Source organism: Chiloscyllium plagiosum, unplaced genomic scaffold, assembly GCF_037043375.1.
Source record: "Chiloscyllium plagiosum isolate Xiang-an unplaced genomic scaffold, Cpla_swu_hap1 HiC_scaffold_21, whole genome shotgun sequence".
Taxonomy (NCBI): Eukaryota; Metazoa; Chordata; class Chondrichthyes; order Orectolobiformes; family Hemiscylliidae; genus Chiloscyllium; species Chiloscyllium plagiosum.
Genome location: NW_028270159.1, coordinates 31,612,169 through 31,632,012, shown reverse-complemented (window position 1 = coordinate 31,632,012; position 19,844 = coordinate 31,612,169). Strand labels below are relative to the sequence as shown.

At 40.8% G+C, this 19,844-nt stretch overlaps 1 protein-coding gene and 1 long non-coding RNA gene across 2 annotated transcripts in view; one reads left to right on the top strand and one right to left on the bottom strand.

The window, feature by feature from the left end:
• LOC122564795 (multiple epidermal growth factor-like domains protein 9) overlaps nt 1-19,844 on the bottom strand; it is a 324,564-nt gene that overhangs the window by 263,440 nt on the left and 41,280 nt on the right. The window lies entirely within an intron of this gene.
• On the top strand, nt 9,671-13,880 carry LOC122564796 (uncharacterized). Its single transcript, XR_006316003.2, has 3 exons — nt 9,671-9,710; nt 13,549-13,658; nt 13,744-13,880. It is a non-coding gene; the product is annotated as an uncharacterized LOC122564796 (long non-coding RNA).

Sequence of the window (19,844 nt, the reverse complement as noted above, 5' to 3'; positions counted from 1 at the left end):
TCAGGCCAAAATCACCTGCACTGTCTTGTCCTCAATGCCTCTGGTAATTTCCCCTCCACTGCCTCCAAACTCATAGTCCCCCAGCCCTGTACTGCCCAGTTCTACCTGCTCCCCAAGATCCACAAGGCCAATTTCCCCAACCGAACCATCGTTCGACATGCTCCTGCCCCACCGGACTCATCCTGTCCTACCTCGACTCCATCCTCTCCCCCTCAGTTCAGGCACTTCCCACCTACATCTGTGATACCAACCACACCCTCCATCTTGTCAGCAACTTCCAGTTTCCCAGATCCTAGCGCTTTATCTTCACTATGGACGTGCAGTCTTTATACATGTCCATACCCCACAAGGATTGTCCCCCAGGCCCTCTGCTTCTTCCTCTCCAACAGACCCATCCAATACCTTCCTTTGCCTCGGCAAACTAGTCCTCACCCTCAGTAACTTTCCTTTAACTCCTCCCATTTCCTCCAAATCTAGAAGGTGGCCATAGGCGCCTGGATGGGCCCCAGCTATGCCTGCCTCTTTGTCGGCTATGTCAAACAGTCCTTCATCAGTACCTACACAAGCACTGTGCCCCAACTCTTCTGCCATTATATCAATGACTGCATCGGTACAGCGTCCTGCACCCAGGCTGAACTGGAGCAGTTCATCAATTTCGCCCACAACTTTCACCCCGCCCTCAAATTCACTTCGTCCATCTCGGACACCTCCCTCCCCTTTCTCGACCGCATTATTTCCATCTCTGACGATAGACTCCAGATGGATGTTTACTACAAACCCACAACTACCATAACTACCTGGATTACACCTCCTCCCAATTAGATTCCTGCTATCCAGACAGCCCTCCACCACACGACCTCCATTCCCGGTTCCACCTCAACGCAATAAAGACAGAGTCCCCCTTGTCTTTACCTACCACCCCACCTATCTCTGCATCATCCTTAAACACTTCCACAAACTCTAACCAGACCCTATCACCAGGAACATCTTCCCTTCCCCACTTGTCTCTGCTGTCCGCAAGGACCGTTCCCTTCGACAGTCCTTAGCTTGCACCACTCTCCTCACCGACCTCCCCAAACCACTAGCTACCTTCACCTGCAACTGGAAAAGATGCAAAACCTGTTAGTACACAACCCCTCTACACCTCCACCCAGGGCCCCAAACAGTTCTCACAGGTGAGACAGAGGTTCACCTACCTCTCCTCCAACCTAGTTTACTGCATCAGGTGCTCCCAATGTGGTCTTCTCTACATTGGGGATACCAAACTTAAACTTAGGGAACAGTTCGGCGAGTATCGCAGCCGGGCCCACAGGGGCTAATCGGACCTCCCAGTCACTGCCCATTTTAATTTCCCCCAACTACTCCCATTCCGACATGACCATCCTTGGCCTCCTCCATTGCCACAATGAACCACACTGCAAATTGGAGGAACAACACCTCATCTTCCACTTGGGTAGCCTACAGCCCGGAGGATTCAACACTGAGTTCTCCAAATTCAAATGACCTCCCTTCCCATCCCCCGCCTTCTTTCCCTGCCCGTCCCTTTCCTTTCCACTGCTTCCTGCCACCAACTGGATCCATTCCTCCCATTGACCAGCCAGGTTGCATCTTCTACCTGTCTTCACCTATGCCCACTTCACCACCTTCTGCTGCCTCCCCCTTTTATCTGCAGCTTCCCCCACATCCATCCCCAGTCCTGAAGAAGGATTATACCCAAAACATTGACTTCTCCATCTTCTGGTACTACCTGGCTTGTTGTGTTCTTGAGGCTTCCTGTCTGTCGACGTTGAATTTCAGCATCTGCAGGTTTCTTTTGTCTCAATGGACCTCTGACATGATTATCCCACATTTCTTATCCTAACCTACATCATTCAGCCCCCTGCAAGATTTCACCCCATGTAACCCTTCTCAATCATTGTAAAAGCCTATTCTAAAATGTTTTACTTTGTATTGTTTATAATGTTTGTTACCTGATTAGTTAATTTGATGATTGGGTTCATTTATATATGAAAGTTAAAAACTGGTGTTCTGTGGTCAAGGGGGTGGGTCTGCAGCAGGAAAATGTATTTTGTGCTTAGACAAATAAAGCATGTTAGGAAGACAAACCAACTGATGTTTCCTAATTTACTAATAGATGTAGTTTAAAGAACTGAGCATGAAGGTGCCTGAAAAGCTGATTTGGACGTGCTTCGGATTCATGCTATTGTGCCACTATTCCTTTGTACAGTGCTGGTAGCAATTTCATTTTGTCATTGGTATTTTCAATCTCTTACTTACCTATAGATTTGCCTTCTTTGGCCATTTTGTGAAACTTTTTGCAAGCATATGCAATAGGACAATTATCTTGGAAACACAGGAAAGAGCCAAAGATAAGATTGGGGTTGTTGAGAGAAAATCCTTCAACTGGAACAAACATGTGAAACAAGGGATCAAATTTTCAATGGTATGTTTGATAATAATTCTGGTTATTGAATGAGTTCTGCTGTTGCTTCACTCTATTCCTGGACCACTGTGGTAGCAAGTATAAAGACAGAACTTTCACAGTTCAATAAAATTCCCAAAGAACAAAACAATGTCTAAGCTCTTAGTTTCTCACTTACATGTAGAAGAAAAAGCCAGAATTCTAAACCAATATACAGTGAGCATTTAGACTGAAATTTGGAGAACAACCTTTGCTGCTTTAGGAACAGAATTTATAATTGGTATACCCAAGGACATTTGGACAACAGCTTGAACTATTTCCAACTTTCAGGTTCCAAAATAATTTTTAAAAAATGCAACTATAATTAACCACATAAGACATAAGCAACAATAGAATTCAAAGATTCATTGACGACGATAGCTAAATGATGGAATTTAAACCACATATTTCTGGCTTCTCCACAGAATTGCAAATGGGTCTTATAAGGTCCGGCTCGTTCCACACAGACATCTACATTTCATCACTCACTCTCTGCCCACGGAAAATAAGGCTTCAATATTTAACTGTTGCATTTTTTAAAAAAAACTTAATTAAATCAACTGTTAACCTCTGATATGGTGCAAATTGTCCCAGAATTTCAAAGGTTTCCACATAACAAATTCGTATCATTGACATTTTGGCAAATTAAAGCTGGAAATGTCTCAATATTTTAGTATCTTCCTATAATTGAGTGTGCACCGTCCTGTAATTGTGGACCTCCACAGCTCGTACAATTTTATCGTTACTTTGTACTTATATGTTGCTGATTATAGAATGCTCTCCAAGGAATATTTGCCCCCAGATGTGCAATCTCCTCAGGAGAGTTGAAGGCTTAGAGAGTAAATAATAGGGTAGTTATGGTAGGGGATTTTAACTTTCCAAACATCAACTGGGACTGCAATAGTGTTAAAGGTTTAAATGGAGAGGAATTTCTTAAGTGTGTACAAGACAATTTTCTGATTCAGTATGTGAATGTACCTACTAGAGAAGGTGCAAAACTTGACTTACTCTTGGGAAATAAGGCAGGGCAGGTGACTGAGATGTCAGTGGGGGAGCACTTTGGGGCCAGCGACCATAAATCTATTCGTTTTAAAATAGTGATGGAAAAGGATAGACCAGATCTAAAAGTTGAAGTTCTAAATTGGAGAAAGGCCACTTTTGACGGTATTAGGCAAGAACTTTCCAAAGCTGATTGGAGGCAGATGTTCGCAGGTAAACGGATGGCTGGAAAATGAGAAGCCTTCAGAAATGAGATAACAAGAATCCAGAGAAAGTATATTCCTGTCAGTGTGAAAGGGAAGGCTGGTAGGTATAGGAAATGCTGGATGACTAAAGAAATTGAGGGTTTGGTTAAGATAAAGAAGGAAGCATATGTCAGGTATAGACAGGATAGATCAAGTGAATCCTTAGAAGAGTATAAAGAAAGTAGGAGTATACTTAAGAGGGAAATCAGGAGGGCAAAACGGGGACATGAAATAGCTTTGGCAAATAGAATTAAGAAGAATCCAAAGGGTTTTTACAAATATATTAAGGACAAAAGCGTAACTAAGGAGAGAATAGGGCCCCTCAAAGATCAACAAGGCGGCCTTTGTGTGGAGCCACAGAAAATGGGGGAGATACTAAATGAAAATTTTGCATCAGTATTTACTGTGCAAAAGGATATGAAAGATATAGACTGTAGGGAAATAGATGGGCGGCACGGTGGCACAGTGGTTAGCACTGCTGCCTCGCAGCGCCAGAGACCCGGATTCAATTCCCGACTCAGGCGACTGACTGTGTGGAGTTTGCACGTTCTCCCCGTGTCTGCGTGGGTTTCCTCCGGGTGCTCCGGTTTCCTCCCACAGTCCAAAGATGTGCAGGTTAGGTGAATTGGCCATACTAAATTGCCCGTAGTGTTAGGTAAGGGGTAAATGTAGGGGTATGGGTGGGTTTCGCTTCGGCGGGTCGGTGTGGACTTGTTGGGCCGAAGGGCCTGTTTCCACACTGTAATCTAATCTAAAAAAAAAAGATGGTGACATCTTGCAAAATGTCCAGATTACAGAGGAGGAAGTGCTGGATGTTTTGAAACGGTTAAAGGTGGATAAATCCCCAGTACCTGATCAGGTGTACCCGAGAACTCTGTGAGAAGCTAGAGAAGTGATTGCTGGGCCTCTTGCTGAGATACTTGTATCATCGATAGTCACAGGTGAGGTGTCGGAAGACTGGAGGTTGGCAAACGTGGTGTCACTGTTTAAGAAGGCTGGTAAAGACAAGCCAGGGAACTATAGACCGGTGAGCCTGACCTTGGTGGTGGGCAAGTTGTTGGAGGGAATCCTGAGGGACAGGATGTACATGTATTTGGAAAGGCAAGGACTGATTCGGGATAGTCAACACGGCTTTGTGTGTGGGAAATCATGTCTCACAAACTTGATTGAGTTTTTTGAAGAAGTAACAAAGAGGATTGATGAGGGCAGAGCAGTAGATGTGATCTGTATGGACTTCAGTAAGGCGTTCGACAAGGTTAATCAGTCTTGATTAACAAGGTTAGATCTCATGGAATACAGGGAGAACTAGCCATTTAGATACAGAACTGGCTCAAAGGTAGAAGACAGAGGGTGGTGGTGGAGGGTTGTTTTTCAGACTGGAGGCCTGTGACCAGTGGAGTGCCACAAGGATCGGTGCTGGGCCCTCTACTTTTTGTCATTTACATAAATGATTTGGATGCGAGCATAAGAGGTACAGTTAGTAAATTTGCAGATGACACCAAAATTGGAGGTGTAGTGGACAGCGAAGAGGGTTACCTCAGATTACAACAGAATCTGGACCAGATGGGCCAATGGGCTGAGAAGTGGCAGGAGTGGCAGGTCTGTTAGGGTGAGAGGAGAAAGATATAATTCAGATAAATGCGAGGTGCTGCATTTTGGGAAAGCAAATCTTAGCAGGACATATGCACTTAATGGTAAGGTCCTAGGGAGTGTTGCTGAACAAAGAGATCTTGGAGTTCAGGTTCATAGCTCCTTGAAAGTGGAGTCGCAGGTAGATAGGATAGTGAAGAAGGTGTTTGGTATGCTTTCTTTTATTGGTCAGAGTATGGAGTACAGGAGTTGAGAAGTCATGTTGTGGCTGTACAGGACATTGGTTAGGCCACTGTTGGAATATTGCGTGCAATTCTGGTCTCCTTCCTATCGGAAAGATGCTGTGAAACTTGAAAAGGTTCAGAAAAGATTTACAAGGATGTTGCCAGGGTTGGAGGATCTGTGCTACAGGGAGAGGCTGAACAGGTTTGGGCTGTTTTCCCTGGAGCATCGGAGGCTGAGGGGTGACCTTATAGAGGTTTATAAAATCATGAGGGGCATGGATAGGATAAATAGACAAAGTCTTTTCCCTGGGGTCGGGGAGTCCCGAACTAGAGGGCATAGGTTTAGGGTGAGAGGAGAAAGATATAAAAGAGACCTACGGGACAACCTTTTCACACATAGGGTGGAACGTGTATGGAATGAGCTGCCAGACGATGTGGTGGAGGCTGGGAAAATTGCAACATTTAAGAGGCATTTGGATGGGTATATGAATAGAAAGGTTTTGGAGGGATATGGGCCGGGTGCTGGCAGGTGGGACTAGATTGGGTTGGGATATCTGGTTGGCATGGATGGGTTGGACTGAAGGGTCTGTTTCCATGCTGTACACCTCAATGACTCTATGACCCAATTTCTGAAATTAAAAAAAACTAATTATGATCATGAAACAATCGTTGATTGACATAAGAACTCATCTGGCTCAGAAATATATTCTTAAGAAAGGAACTCTGCTATCTTTACCCAGTCTGGCCTCCATGTGACTCCAGATTGATAGCAACCTGGTTAAGTCTTAACTGCATTCAGAAATGGCCCAGCAAGCCACTCAATTGTATCGTACGCTAAAAGGTCTCAAATGAATGAAGCTTGATGGGCCAGCTTGGATCAAATTAAGTATCAGAAATGCTAATGTTAAACTCTGTTCTGTTGATCCTGCAAAGTCCTCTTTACAAACATCTGGGAGCTACTGCCAAAATCGGGACAACAATTCCCCAGACTGTAAAAGCAACAGCCTGACATAGTCAAACTCACAGAATCATACCTTACTGATAATGTCCCAGATTCCACCATCACCATCTGTGAATATGTCTTGTCCCACTGGCAGGCAGACCAAGCAGAGGTGCTGGCACAGTGTTGCATAATCAGGAGGGAGTTTCCCAGGGAGTCCTTAACATTGACTCTGGACCGAAGCATGGACAAGGAATTTGTCTGCCCATTACAATGTGTTGCAATCCTACCCTCTCCAAATTGGAGGAAGCACTGAAGGTGGCAATGGTGCTGAATGTACATCATGAGGGGATTGCAATGATCATGACCAAAAGTAATTCAGGTGCAGTGTTATTGACCAAGCTGATTAAGTCCTAAAGGATACAGCTGCTAGAGTGAGTCTGTGGGAGATAGTGAAGAAATAAACAAGATGGAAAGACATACTTGACCTCATCCTTACTAATCTTCACATGCAGAGGCATCTGTCAATGATAGTATTGGTGAGAGTGGCCACCATGCTGTCCTTGTGGAAATGAATCCCATCTTCACACTGAGACACCTTCTGTCAAGTTTTGTGTCAGTACCATCATAAAAAATGGGCTTCAGAAGATTGCAGGCAATCAACAGCAGCAGAATGGTACTTCAACACAATTTGCAATCTTATGATCCAACATATCCCTCACTCTTGGAGACCATTAAGCTAGGGGACCAAACGTCCAGGGAGCTGGAGGGAATGTCAGGGACAGCACCAAAATGTACCTTGAGATATCAAGCTACAAAACAGGACTACTTGTTTGCAAACAGCATTATCAACGGATCAGTCCTGGACAGTCCAGTCATGAGTTGTGAGGTGCAATTAAATAACTCACAGTAGGAGGAGGCTCCACAGATATCCCCATCCTCAAAAACAAGGAATTCTAGCACATCAGCGCAAAAAGATAAGGCTGAACCATTTGCAATAATCATCAGCCAGAAGTGCCAAGTGGATAATCCATCCTGGCCTCCTCCTGAGGTCTCCAGCATCACAGTTGCCAATCTTCAGCCAATTCGATTCACTCCATGTGATATCAAGAAGCAGTTGAAGACATTGATACTATAAAGACTATGGATCCTGACAACATTCTGGCAATTGTACTGAAACCAAGTACCCCAGAATTTAATGCACCCCTAGCTAAGTTCTTCCACTACAGGTACAAAACTGGCATTTAACCAACAATTTGGAAAATTGCCCAGGTGTATTCGCTATACAAAAAAAAGAACAACTCGAACTCGCCCAATAACTACTCCATCAGTTTATTCTTGATCATCAGTAAAGTAGTGGACGGTGTCATCAACAGTGTATCAAGCTGCACCTGCTTAATAATGACCTGCTCACTGGGTTCCTCCAGGGGTATTCAGCTTCTGATCACACTAGACTAGCGCTGGTCCAAACATAGACAAAGGCTTTGAACTCCAGAGGTGAGCTGAGAGTGACTGCTCTTGCTATTAAGGTTGCATTTGACCAAATATGGCATCAAGGAGACCAATAATTCCCCAATAATTGTTGAGTCCCTTGTTAATCCAGAATCTATACCTTAGAAATATTCAATAACTCTGCCTCCACTGTTGGCTGGAGGACAAACTTTCAATAAACTAAGAAGTGCGTGGGAAATCATGTCTCACAAACTTTGTTGAGTTTTTTGAAGAAGTAACAAAGAGGATTGATGAGGGCAGAGCGGTAGATGTGATCTATATGGGCTTCAGTAAGGCGTTCAACAAGGTTCCCCATGGGAGACTGGTTAGCAAGGTTAGATCTCACGGAATAAAGGGAGAACTAGCCATTTGGATAGAGAACTGGCTTAAAGGTAGAAGACAGAGAGTGGTGGTGGAGGGTTATTTTTCAGACTGGAGGCCTGTGACCAGTTGAGTGCCACAAGGATCGGTGCTGGGCCCTCTACTTTTTTGTCATTTACATAAATGATTTGGATGCAAGCATAAGAGATACAGTTAGTAAGCTTGCAGATGACACCAAAATTGGAGGTGTAGTGGACAGCAAAGAGGGTTACCTCAGATTACAACAGGATCTGGACCAGATGGGCCAATGGGCCGAGAAATGGCAGGTGGAGTTTAATTCAGATAAATGCGAGGTGCTGCATTTTGGGAAAGCAAATCTTAGCAGGACTTATACACTTAATGGTAAGGTCCTAGGGAGTGTTACTGAACAAAGAGATCTTGGAGTTCAGGTTCATAGCTCCTTGAAAGTGGAGTCGCAGGTGCATAGGATAGTGAAGAAGGCGTTTGGAATGCTTTCTTTTATTGGTCAGAGTATTGTGTACAGGAGTTGGGATGTCATGTTGTGGCTGTACGGGACATTAGTTAGGCCACTGTTGGAACACTGCGTGCAATTCTGGTCTCCTTCCTATTGGAAGAATGTTGTGAAATTTGAAAAGGTTCAGAAAAGATTTACAAGGATGTTACCAGGGTTGGAGGATATGAGCTAAGGGGAGAGGCTGAATAGGCTGGGGCTGTTTTCCCTGGAACATCGGAGACTGAGGGGTGGCCTTATAGAGGTTTATAAAATTATGAGGGGCATGGATAGGATAAATAGACAAAGAATTTTCCCTGGGGTCGGGGAGTCCAGAACTAGAGGGCATAGGTTTAGGGTGAGAGGGGAAAGATATAAAAGGGACCTAAGGGGCAACTTTTTCACACAGAGGGTAGTTGGTGTATGGAATGAGCTGCCAGAGGAAGTGGTGGAGGCTGGTACAATTGCAACATTTAAAAGGCATTTGGATTGGTATATGAATAGGAAGGGTTTGGAGGGATATAGGCCGGGTGCTGGCAGGTGGGACTAGATTGGGTTGGGATATCTGGTCAGCATGGACAGGTGGACCGAAGGGTCTGTTTCCATGCTGTACATCTCTATGACTCTAAATCCAAATATGCCTTTTTTTTCTGGCAATTCCTACAATCAAGCCAAGGTGAAATGTTGTACTTTGCATTCCTTTGAGCTCAAATTGGGGAGGTCAAGAGAGGACTGTAAAGTTGGGGTAGTCAAGCATCTCCGTAAATTATGTTCAAGCTTGAGCCCTGTTCAGGACACGCCAGTTTGACTGTGAGCATTACGAAATGTTGTTGACTGCTTGTGGCTTGTCATACTCCTAATGCGCAATATGATTCAGCTGTAATGAGTGCCAGCTTCTGTCTTCAAGGCCTTAAAGCCAAAATGTTAAGTAAGTAAGAGTTTCCGAGTATCATTGTTTTCATCATGTTAGAACTGTTTAAATTGGCAAATGTTATCAAGGTTGCAGACTCTAAGACAGAAGTCAACAGACATCTTTTTTCCTCTTGTTTATGGAGTTTTACATCCATCTGTGATGAAAAATACATGCACTAAAGTCAGTGAATGGCTCCAGCACACACCACATGTACACACATCCAATATAATTTCAAATTCTCTTTGCATGTTAGAGAACCAGAATGTTTATTGATTTGCAAAACTAATTAAGAAAATGTTTCGTTCATGATTCACTGATAGGTCAAGTATTTCTGTTTTGATGACCAAAGAACAACAACATTCCCAAAGCAGTTAGTCATTCAATATCTTATTGAGTTGATATCATATTTTGCCTGCTTTGCATACTGTGCCTAGCAACAAAGAAACAATCTCCTTTGAAGCTCTAGGTGTTAGTTTGAACATTTAAATATTCAATGTTGCAGCACTGAGACACTCCAGCCCCTAGCTACCTTTCCTAAACAATCTACTTAGTTTAGTTTAAATTACAATACTTTTTGCTGCTCAATTCCCTGTCCTATTAATGACTGGACTAACATGCCTGACATACACACAAAATAATGTTTCACTGTTTTTGTTATTGCTATAATACAAAGCTCAAGGTTAGTTTACGTCCTTCGCTCAAGTGTTGTACACATTTTTGAGAATATTTTGAAAAATGATTGTCTTTTAAAGTTCTGGGCTCCACTTATCTTTTATTATTCAATTATCTCTCACATCAGAACTTTGAAAAATCCTGTATGCCTGTCAAATCAATTTCACAGTGGAAGGATTTTACTGCATTGCAAAATAATACTCTCGAATTTAACAAAATCAAGCAGATTCTGGACCCAAAATTTCACCTTATCCAGATCTTGAAAATAATAGTCTTTTAAAAGGTTGAGGAAATGGTTTTGAAAGAAGGTCCAAATGGAAATTTTAAAAGCAGAACGGAGACCCCACAGGCAGGTTTGTCATGGTGATCATACAGCTGTAAGTTCTGGGGTGGGGGGTTCCCCGGGGTGGGGAGGTTCCCCTCATTGCCTGCTCTAAAATGGCTTACAGTTATTGCATGTTGCTTCTTTGGGGGTTCTAGAGTTACAGACGTCAAAATAACCCTTGTGAAAATCCCTGACTGACAGATGGCTTTATGTGTATATTTACACCTTGACTGAAGTGTTTAAGGAAAATGGTTTCACTTCACATGAGCTCTGCAGCTATAGCACAAATGAGCCACAGGGCAGCAATACCTGGTTCATTCAGCTTAGTGTCAGGGCTCAACCATTTCAGTTTGCATCAGCAATAAACTTGTGGATAGCAAGTATTAATCAGCAAGATGACATATTTCTTTCCAGAGACACAGTAATCAAAACATGGATGATGATACACTAGAGGTACTCTGCACAACCATTCTTAATGAATTCTAGAAGCTCCTGATTTTATCTTCCATCTGAGAGGATTACTTCACTGTTTTTCTGGCCTGACCGATACTGCTGAGACACTTGTTTCAAAGGAAATCTGTTGCCGATTTTCTTTATAAATTCACGAGTTCTTTACTTTAGAGTGCTTTTTCACCCTTGCTGGATATCTTAGTGTTTTACCATGTAGTCACTGTTCAATGTAAAAATTGCAATAACCAATATGCGCAGATGAAAGCACAACAGAAAGTAGTGACAGTGACCAGATAATCTATTTTTGTGATGCTGATGGAGGGATAAATATTAGCCAGGTCTCTGGGGAAAGATCCACAGCTCATTTCTCAATCAAGCTATTACGAAGAATTATCACTTAAATCATTTTGACCCAGGAGAGTAGGGATGGAATGTAATTGTTCTTGTTAATGGAATACTTCCCCACCTTTATCACTCAGCACTGCCATCAAATTACATTCAATCTGGATTAACAGAGACCTTTGTCTCAACAGTGTGTTAAGATCCTTAACCTCAATGGCACTAACCTAATCTGCCCCTCTTCCCAAATCAGCAATCTTTAGGTCTCTCAGAAATTGTACATTTCATGTTAATTAGTGTCACGTTTTGGATGGGCCTTTTTTTTGAGGCTGAATCCACAAAGAAAATGTTTGAAATTGCAGAAAGATTGAAAGGAATGAAGTGCTGGATGCTCTTGGGAAGTTCATAAAAGAGCATCTTATCCTTGTTCCTTGAAATAAGGCCTCAGGAGACAATTTACAGATTAAGATGTTAACATAATATGACAAAATTTGTCGTCCACACAAGAATGCTAACAAAGGATTATTCCAGTGTTAAAAGAACCCTGTGATGTGATGACAGTTGTGGAAGCCTGTCTCCTCGTCTTGCCCCACGTTTGCTAAAAGTTGGTCTTTAAGCTATACGTAACAATTGTTTCTCTCCCTCTCCCTAACAGAAAGAGTTCCTTCTGGTCCACTATAGACTATGGCTAATAAGTTAGTAATTCAACCATCACAATCTTAGAAATGAATCAGTCATTCATCCAGGAGAATTTAAATAAAAACCATAAAGGAACCATACTGAACAACCATATATAGATTTACCCCCACATTGCACAATTAACACCAGGCAACAACTTCCACCTCATTTAAAGTAATATATGGAAATTTTGTAATTCAAAATTCAGGTAGTTCAAAATTATTGCTTAATGTAACGTAAATTAGTAAAGCCATAATAACTATATTGGGAAAGCTATTTCCATAGTTGTGCCAGAGCTTGATTTTAAAAAATATTCATACATTGTTTAGCAGATACTTTACATGTCTTCTTGACTTACAATGGCTCCTGCTTAAGCAATACACATGATTTGATAATTCTCATTTTTGTTTTCAAATCCTTCCATGGCTTCACTATTTTTGTAACCCTCTGGGATATCTGTACGGTGGCCTTTTGAACGTTCTCTATTTTGAGCATTCCATCATTGATGCTTTCAGTTGCCAAGGGGTTAACCTCTAGAATTTCCTCTTGATAAGATTCTGTGTTTCTTCATTCCTATTCCCCTTGAAGATACTCCAGCGAAGGGCCTTGGGCATTTTACTACATAATAGAGTAAAGTAAACACGTTTTTGTTGTATGTTACCCCTTCAATACAACAGTTGAACCTTGAGGATAAAGATCTGAAAAGCTTGTTAACTTTGCCTCTTAATAACTTTCGACAGGATAGTTCAACTGCTGTAACCACAAAGAGTAGTGAAAGTGAAAGTATTGTGCACTACAGAGTGCTAACAGTGCTATAAAATCAGCATCACTTATCTTGGTTCACAATAATTTTTCTCTCTATTTTCTCCCTCTTTTTAAATATCTGCTATCCGAAGATCAAATACAAAGCTCAAAGTCATATATTTTTCTTATTGCTAAATTCTTTAGACTTGTGAAACATGAGGGATATTGATGTTTAGCATGTCACTTCAGTCCCAAATCCAACTGGAATTTGAGAGATGAAATTTAAATTTACTTGACTTTCACTTTCTGATCCTTCAGGAGGGTTTTTCACGTGGTGTTTCCTTAAATACTGTAGCTAAATTTCCAATACAACCTGAGTGTTTGGGTTCCCTTGCAAGAGATCTGCAAGCCCCTGTGAGTTTTTTTTTCTTTCACAACAATGCTATTTTTCCTAATAGCCCCTGCCATCCCAACCTAGCATTGCCAGCATTCCTTCATAATTCTACTCACACCTCCCAACCTCCCAGAGAAGCTCATATATTCTGAAGATTCACAGTGACCTTTACAGCAGCCCAGTAACTTTTTAGATATCAGGAGGGAGGTGGTAGTGATTATGAGATGACTTTCAACAACTGCTCATTACAGGCGTAAAATAAACAGTTGGTCCAAGCCTGAAAATGGTAAAGTTCACCACACCAGGAAGCAGGAAATTCAGCTGGCAAACCGATGAGAGAAGAACCTATCCAAGAGTGAAGGTGAGATATCCTGGGGTCATAGCATATTTCTGGAGCCAGATAAATCCCAACTCCTAACCACGTAAATCTTTCTTTTTTTTTGCAGCAACAGCTTATGGCATACCTTTATATCGATGCTGCTAAGACCCACCCTGTTTGGTACATTTGGCAGAACACCAAGGCAGACATACTGACTAACAGCACCTGAAAGTTACAAACATAAGCCTACAAATATAGACCCCAATTGCAGCTTCACAGCCTCTTGTCTGCTTCAGTCTCTTGAGTGATTGAGAACTCTCACCTCTCCACTAAATCTTGTGGATGCCTATTTTTCAGGGGAAAGTTGGACGGGAGGCCAATTAACATGAGCTGCTCTGATTCCACAACCTGATTGAGCTTTGTCCTGACTTGAAAGAATGTCAATGTCTTTGATAGTAAGCATAAACAATATCAAAAACATATTTCTTTCCATTATCAGCCTCTCAAAGATAGGCAAAGTTCTGCCCATGAAGTTGTTTCAGTTTAATTGTTTTGAACTATTTAGTCAACAAAGGTCATTGTGTCTAAGTGCACCGATGGTCTAAAGCTATGTGGGAAGCCAAGCTATGAGAAGAACACAAAGAGGCTGCAAGGAGATACAGGTGGATTAAGTGAATGGGTAACAAGATGGCAAGTGGAGTGTAATGTGGTGAAGTATGAGGTTATTCACTTTGATAATAAAAATAGAAAAAGTCGAACATTTTTGAAAAGGGGTGAAACATGCAAATATTGATGTTCATAGGGACTTGGGGTTACTTGTCCAAGAAACACAGAAAATTAGCAAGCAAGCGATTTGGAGGCCAAATAGCACAATGGCTTTTATTGTAGGCAAATTGGAGTTTTGATACTGCTACACACGGATTTATACAGGCCACACATGATGGGCAACGTTAAGTATCCTTCACAGGGTCACTGACGAGGTTCTGATTTCACCATGCCTAGTGACTTAAGTGTAGTAAACAGTAATCAGACAAGCTGAATCCCTTCGTAAGTACAATAAATTGGTCATAACAGTCACCAAAGTGATTTGATAAAACTCCTATTGAATGTTATTGGTGGTCATATTTTAATTTAAAATAAAACAGAAAATAAATCAGCTAGATTGGCAACATGTGTTTTCATATATCAACAGTCAATAATCAAAGCTGTTCTTGAACTACCAGGTTTTTTTGAGTATTATAAGTGGTTTCTGTTAATTGGCTTTTGCCAGTTTTTCAGATTGCCAGTTGTTATCATGTAGACTCCTAAGTACTTGGGGTACAGTCAGTTTACCTGTGAACTAACAATATATGAAGGTAGAGAATGGAAAGCTGCAATGGGGATTCCAGGAGGGAAGTGAATGAGGAGAACATCTAAGGGAATTCCAGCATCATTCAACATGGTATCAACTAAACCAGTTAGGGAGAAACAGATAAGGCCAATCAACATGAGACTTAAGATATAGAGTAAGTAGATATAACTAACAATTAGTTGATCTTTTGAGATTTTTCAAGTCATGTTCCTCATGGTTTGATTAATAACAGACTCTGAACAGTCAGTTGGAATTTAATGTTTTTGTTGAATATATATTTCAGCCAGTCAGGCCACACATTCATCTGCAAAGTAGTTTTATACATCAATTTAGATTTCCCTCATTGCTACTCATAAAATGGAAGAAATATAATTTTGTAAAACCTAGCTTCTTAATGTTAAGATCCAGCTGTGTTTTTTCAAGGCAACATGTGTGATTGATAGCTAAGTACATATAGCCATTGAATTGTTCACTGGTTTAACTCAGAGCTTTGCAGGTGGCAACATGCTGCCTTTACCAGGGCAGAAGCATTCAACGTGTTGAGATGGTGACATCAGTAGGGATGTGCAGAAATTTGCAAAGGTCCATAGATAGTGGAGGAAGCTGTGGCTTATGGGAGTTCATATAGAACTGTATACATCATCAACCATTGGAAAAAAGATCTGCATTTAAGTTGTGCCCTCTGTGACTCCTAGACATCCCAAAATATTTTATCTCACAGAAATCCTTTTGAAGTTATGATGAAATCCTTTTTTTAAAAAATCTTTGTTTGTTCTACGTAAGCCAGCAACATATGTGAATATTTGTAACATATTGCATTGCATTGCTGGTTTTTATTGTTGATCCTACCTAGGTCAAGGTATTAAGGATTACAGAAGCAAGATGAGTTGATAGAGCCTTGATCCCACTGCATGGCAGAACAGACTCAAGGCGCTAAATGACCTGCTCCTGTTTTTATATTTTCTAGAATGATCAATAAACATTATGTCAAGAAAGTGACGTGTATACTGTTTAGCTTATGTTAATAGGTATATGAATATTTTGTGACAGGATGCACTCGTGCTAAAGTGACCATTTCTGGTATGATTTATCTTAAAAGTACAATAGAACACACTTTTTTCCCCCTCAAACCTCTGCTAGACATCCTGAACATTCTTCTCCAGGACACACTGAAAAGTTATTCATTACATCATAAACTGCACTGCTCATTAACCTTTATGAAGCTTACATCCCTTCTGATGTTCTACTTTGAAGTGATTTAAAGCCTACTACATAAAATGCTCTCTCTACAGAATGAAACAAGTTACAAATGATAGATTAAGTTCAAGATCTGATTTTAGTTGATGGTGGCAAGTTGCACAATTAGATTTCAATTTTCATACGCTGGAATCTAACACTGCCATTATAATACAACAATATTATGAGTGGAATGATTTTGGACCAATACCAGATCTACAATGCGGAGTCAAATGCAATGAGGCATCCACCTGGTTAGGTCCTAGAACCTAATGCGCTGAACTACACAGAGCACATATAGAACAGAAATATCAATTTGGCATAACCAACTCATGTAATTTTTTTAAATTACAAAAATATAGTTTATTCGCAAATTATGCATAAGTAAATACAAAAATTACAGAGCAGTTCTGTATAGATTTTGTAGAAGATACATGGAACTTTGACATTTTTCATTGGAGCTCCAATCCAGTTGTAACAAAAACGCATTTTCTATACGTGGAATGAAACTGTTCACATTCCTTTTAAGGAAACGCAATAGACCCTCATTATATCTTGGCAGATGGACCTTTGCTGATGGTCTTTCAGCATGTAGTCCTGGATTTTCAAATGTGCCAGCCTGCAATACTCAGTCAAGGTCATCACTTTACATTGGAAGACCAACAAGTTTTATGCAAATCAAAAAGCGTCTTTCACTGAATTGATGGTTCTCCAGTCGCAGTCAAGGTTTGTCTCAATATGCATCCTGGGGAACAGGCCATAGTTCGCAAAGCTGTATCAAGGATTTGTTTGAGATAACCATCAACAAAAAACACTTCATCCCCTTCCAGACCTCCTTTTCAAAGTCTCCATATCATGCTACTCTAAACTACTGCTTCACCATTTGATACTATGCCTCACTGGGTTAAGGCAGCTAATAAACAGCAAAGAAAAAGAAAGGTATTTTATGGATTGAATGAGAAATCATCAGATACACTAAGACACCAAGTTTCCAATAAACAGCAGTAATCAAGAATTAACATAAAATTTTAATAAGTCCTCAAAAAGTCTAAATTCCTCATGAGAAACAATATTGAATCCTTAGAGAGAATGCAATTCAGATTCATTGGAAGATTGCAATGTGTCTTTAATTGCAATATTGCATTGAAAGCCAACTATCTGGAAGGATCCACCATTCTAATGCAACCACCAATGCTAAATTTTGATGCATTCACTTTTCCATACATTGATCTCAGATGAATATCTCCATTGTCCAACTTTTAATAGGGCAATTTGTTTTGTTCCCTAATGGTATACACAATACTGTATTTCTAGCCTTCATGCCAATATTCATTACAAAGAAACTCCCAGTGTTTTCAAATTGTAACTAATGATTTCAGGCCTTGTTGGTACTTTTATAAAGAAAAAAAACAGAAACATTGAATGGCTAAAAAAAACTAAAATATGCTTCAATAATAATATTGCTTTGAACCTTTGATCTGAATGTATCAGCATATTGCATGCAGTCACCAAATTTCACATTGAAATCATGGGTAAACAATCCAGAAACGAAATCTAAAACAACATTGAATTCTGACTGAGGTGACTAAATTTCAAATTCTATACACAATTTTATTCCTGTCAAGCACTTGTTTAGCAATGTAAAATATTATGTGTCACAAGAAACAGGCAGCTGGATAGAATTATTAAGGCCTAGGATGAATAATTGTAGAATTATTGTGCATTATTATTTATTCTATTTAGTATCACCCTTATTCATTCACCATTTTTCCATGTATTATTCTCTCTCTGTTTTACACATGTAACTGGCAAAAATCCTATTGAAGTAATTCTCTGCATATGCTAAAATCAACACAATTGTGTCATTAATGGAGTATTATGTTAATAGTGAGCCTTTAGTAACAGAGAATGTTGAGATCATTAAAACTGGAATGACGTGATATACAGAACTGAAAAGTTACAGCAACAGTACAACTGAATTGAACTCAGCCTACTTGTTAAAGTTTACTATACGAGTTTACATTTGCAATTTTTAAATAAAAGGCATCAGCAAAGTCTTCCTTTTTTTGGAAAGGAAAAGTTGCAATCTTCTTTGAGGTATTTTTTGCAGCAAGGCCAGTGAAATTCCTCACCATATCTTAGCAAACTCACCTCATTAATTACCTGTGCCCCCGTGGTATCCCTCACACCCTATTCTATCTCCATCACACCACGTGCTGTTCCTAGAACAACTCACCACTTATTGGATATCCGCCGAAAGACTGGAATCCCTTTCAGTATCTTACAAAAGTGTCCGTGCACCAAGCAATGGCAATTGGGCATTTAGTGGAACAGCAGAACAAAGCTACACTGCTCACTTGCACGTACAACCACGTTCTCTTGCCCTGGTCTGTACTGAACCACCATGCCACCATACTTGTCCTTAGCTGCAGTCCGTTTAAACACCCTCTCTAAGTGTTTTTTTCTCCCAATACTCACCAGAAACCTGCAACTTGTCATTAACCTGCATCATATAAAACAAACAAATGCACAATTCCAAATATTAACTTTTATCTACAGCCAGCAAAAACATACAAAAATAAAATTAATACAAGGTGATGTTCACTGTCACAATGCCAACCAAGTGTTGGCATCATGACCAATGACCATTTTATATTCTGTGATGATCTTCTGTACACACATCTTATCTACTGGAACCAGGTGTCTGGTTTGTCGTACCCGACACAACTGAGCTCTGTCATGGACAAGAACAGCTTCCTCCTCCTCGAAGTCCTAATCTTCTTTCTCAGAAGACTGCTCCCATTCCTCTGGCTTCTGAGCATCTATCATATTACCTCAATGCCTGTTCTGATTGTGCAGTGAACAGCACACCATTGGGTACACTTTGCCCAGACTTTACTGGAGGGTCCTCCTCCTAGACCACTCTAATTAGCAGAACCGTGTCTTCAAAAGGCCGATCATAGGTTTCATCTTGGTCTGGTCAGAGCATGTGCACCAACTGGTATTGCACCGGCAGAATAAACCATGCATTACATCAAGGGTTCCACTTGTACACTGATCCATTTCTCATCCCAAACACACATCAATCATTAAAGTTTTCACTGAATTCAATGCAGTCCATCATAATACTTATGTGATATGCCATGTAGTGATGTTCCCATTGGCACCCTTGGAAGTTTCACAAATATTGAGTCGTTTTTGGTCAGCATTCAGCCCCTTTTAAGACATTGCTGCTACCTTCTGCATCACTGAGGTCACAAGGATTGATCTGCAATCACCAATGGGACATAGCAGCTTTCACCTTTGACTAGCTTTTTATACACAAACACGTTCATTCTGCATGTGCTGCATATGGGAGAAGAGAAGAATGCAAGTGAAATGAAGCCAGGGTTTGCAAACACACATTACATCTATTTCCCCCTTCAATAGCCTACTGTCAATCAGACATATATCCTGTGTTTTTACCCACCAAACTAACACTGGCTTCACCCACAATGAATGTTCTCCCATTGTCCAGTTGCTTTTCACATCCAGGGAACAGCCAGAGATGGCAGCAGGGAACGCTGTTCATCATGCACACCATCAGCACCAGACTCTGCCTGGTCACCAGACCTGCACAGAGCCTCAATATCCTCTTTTAC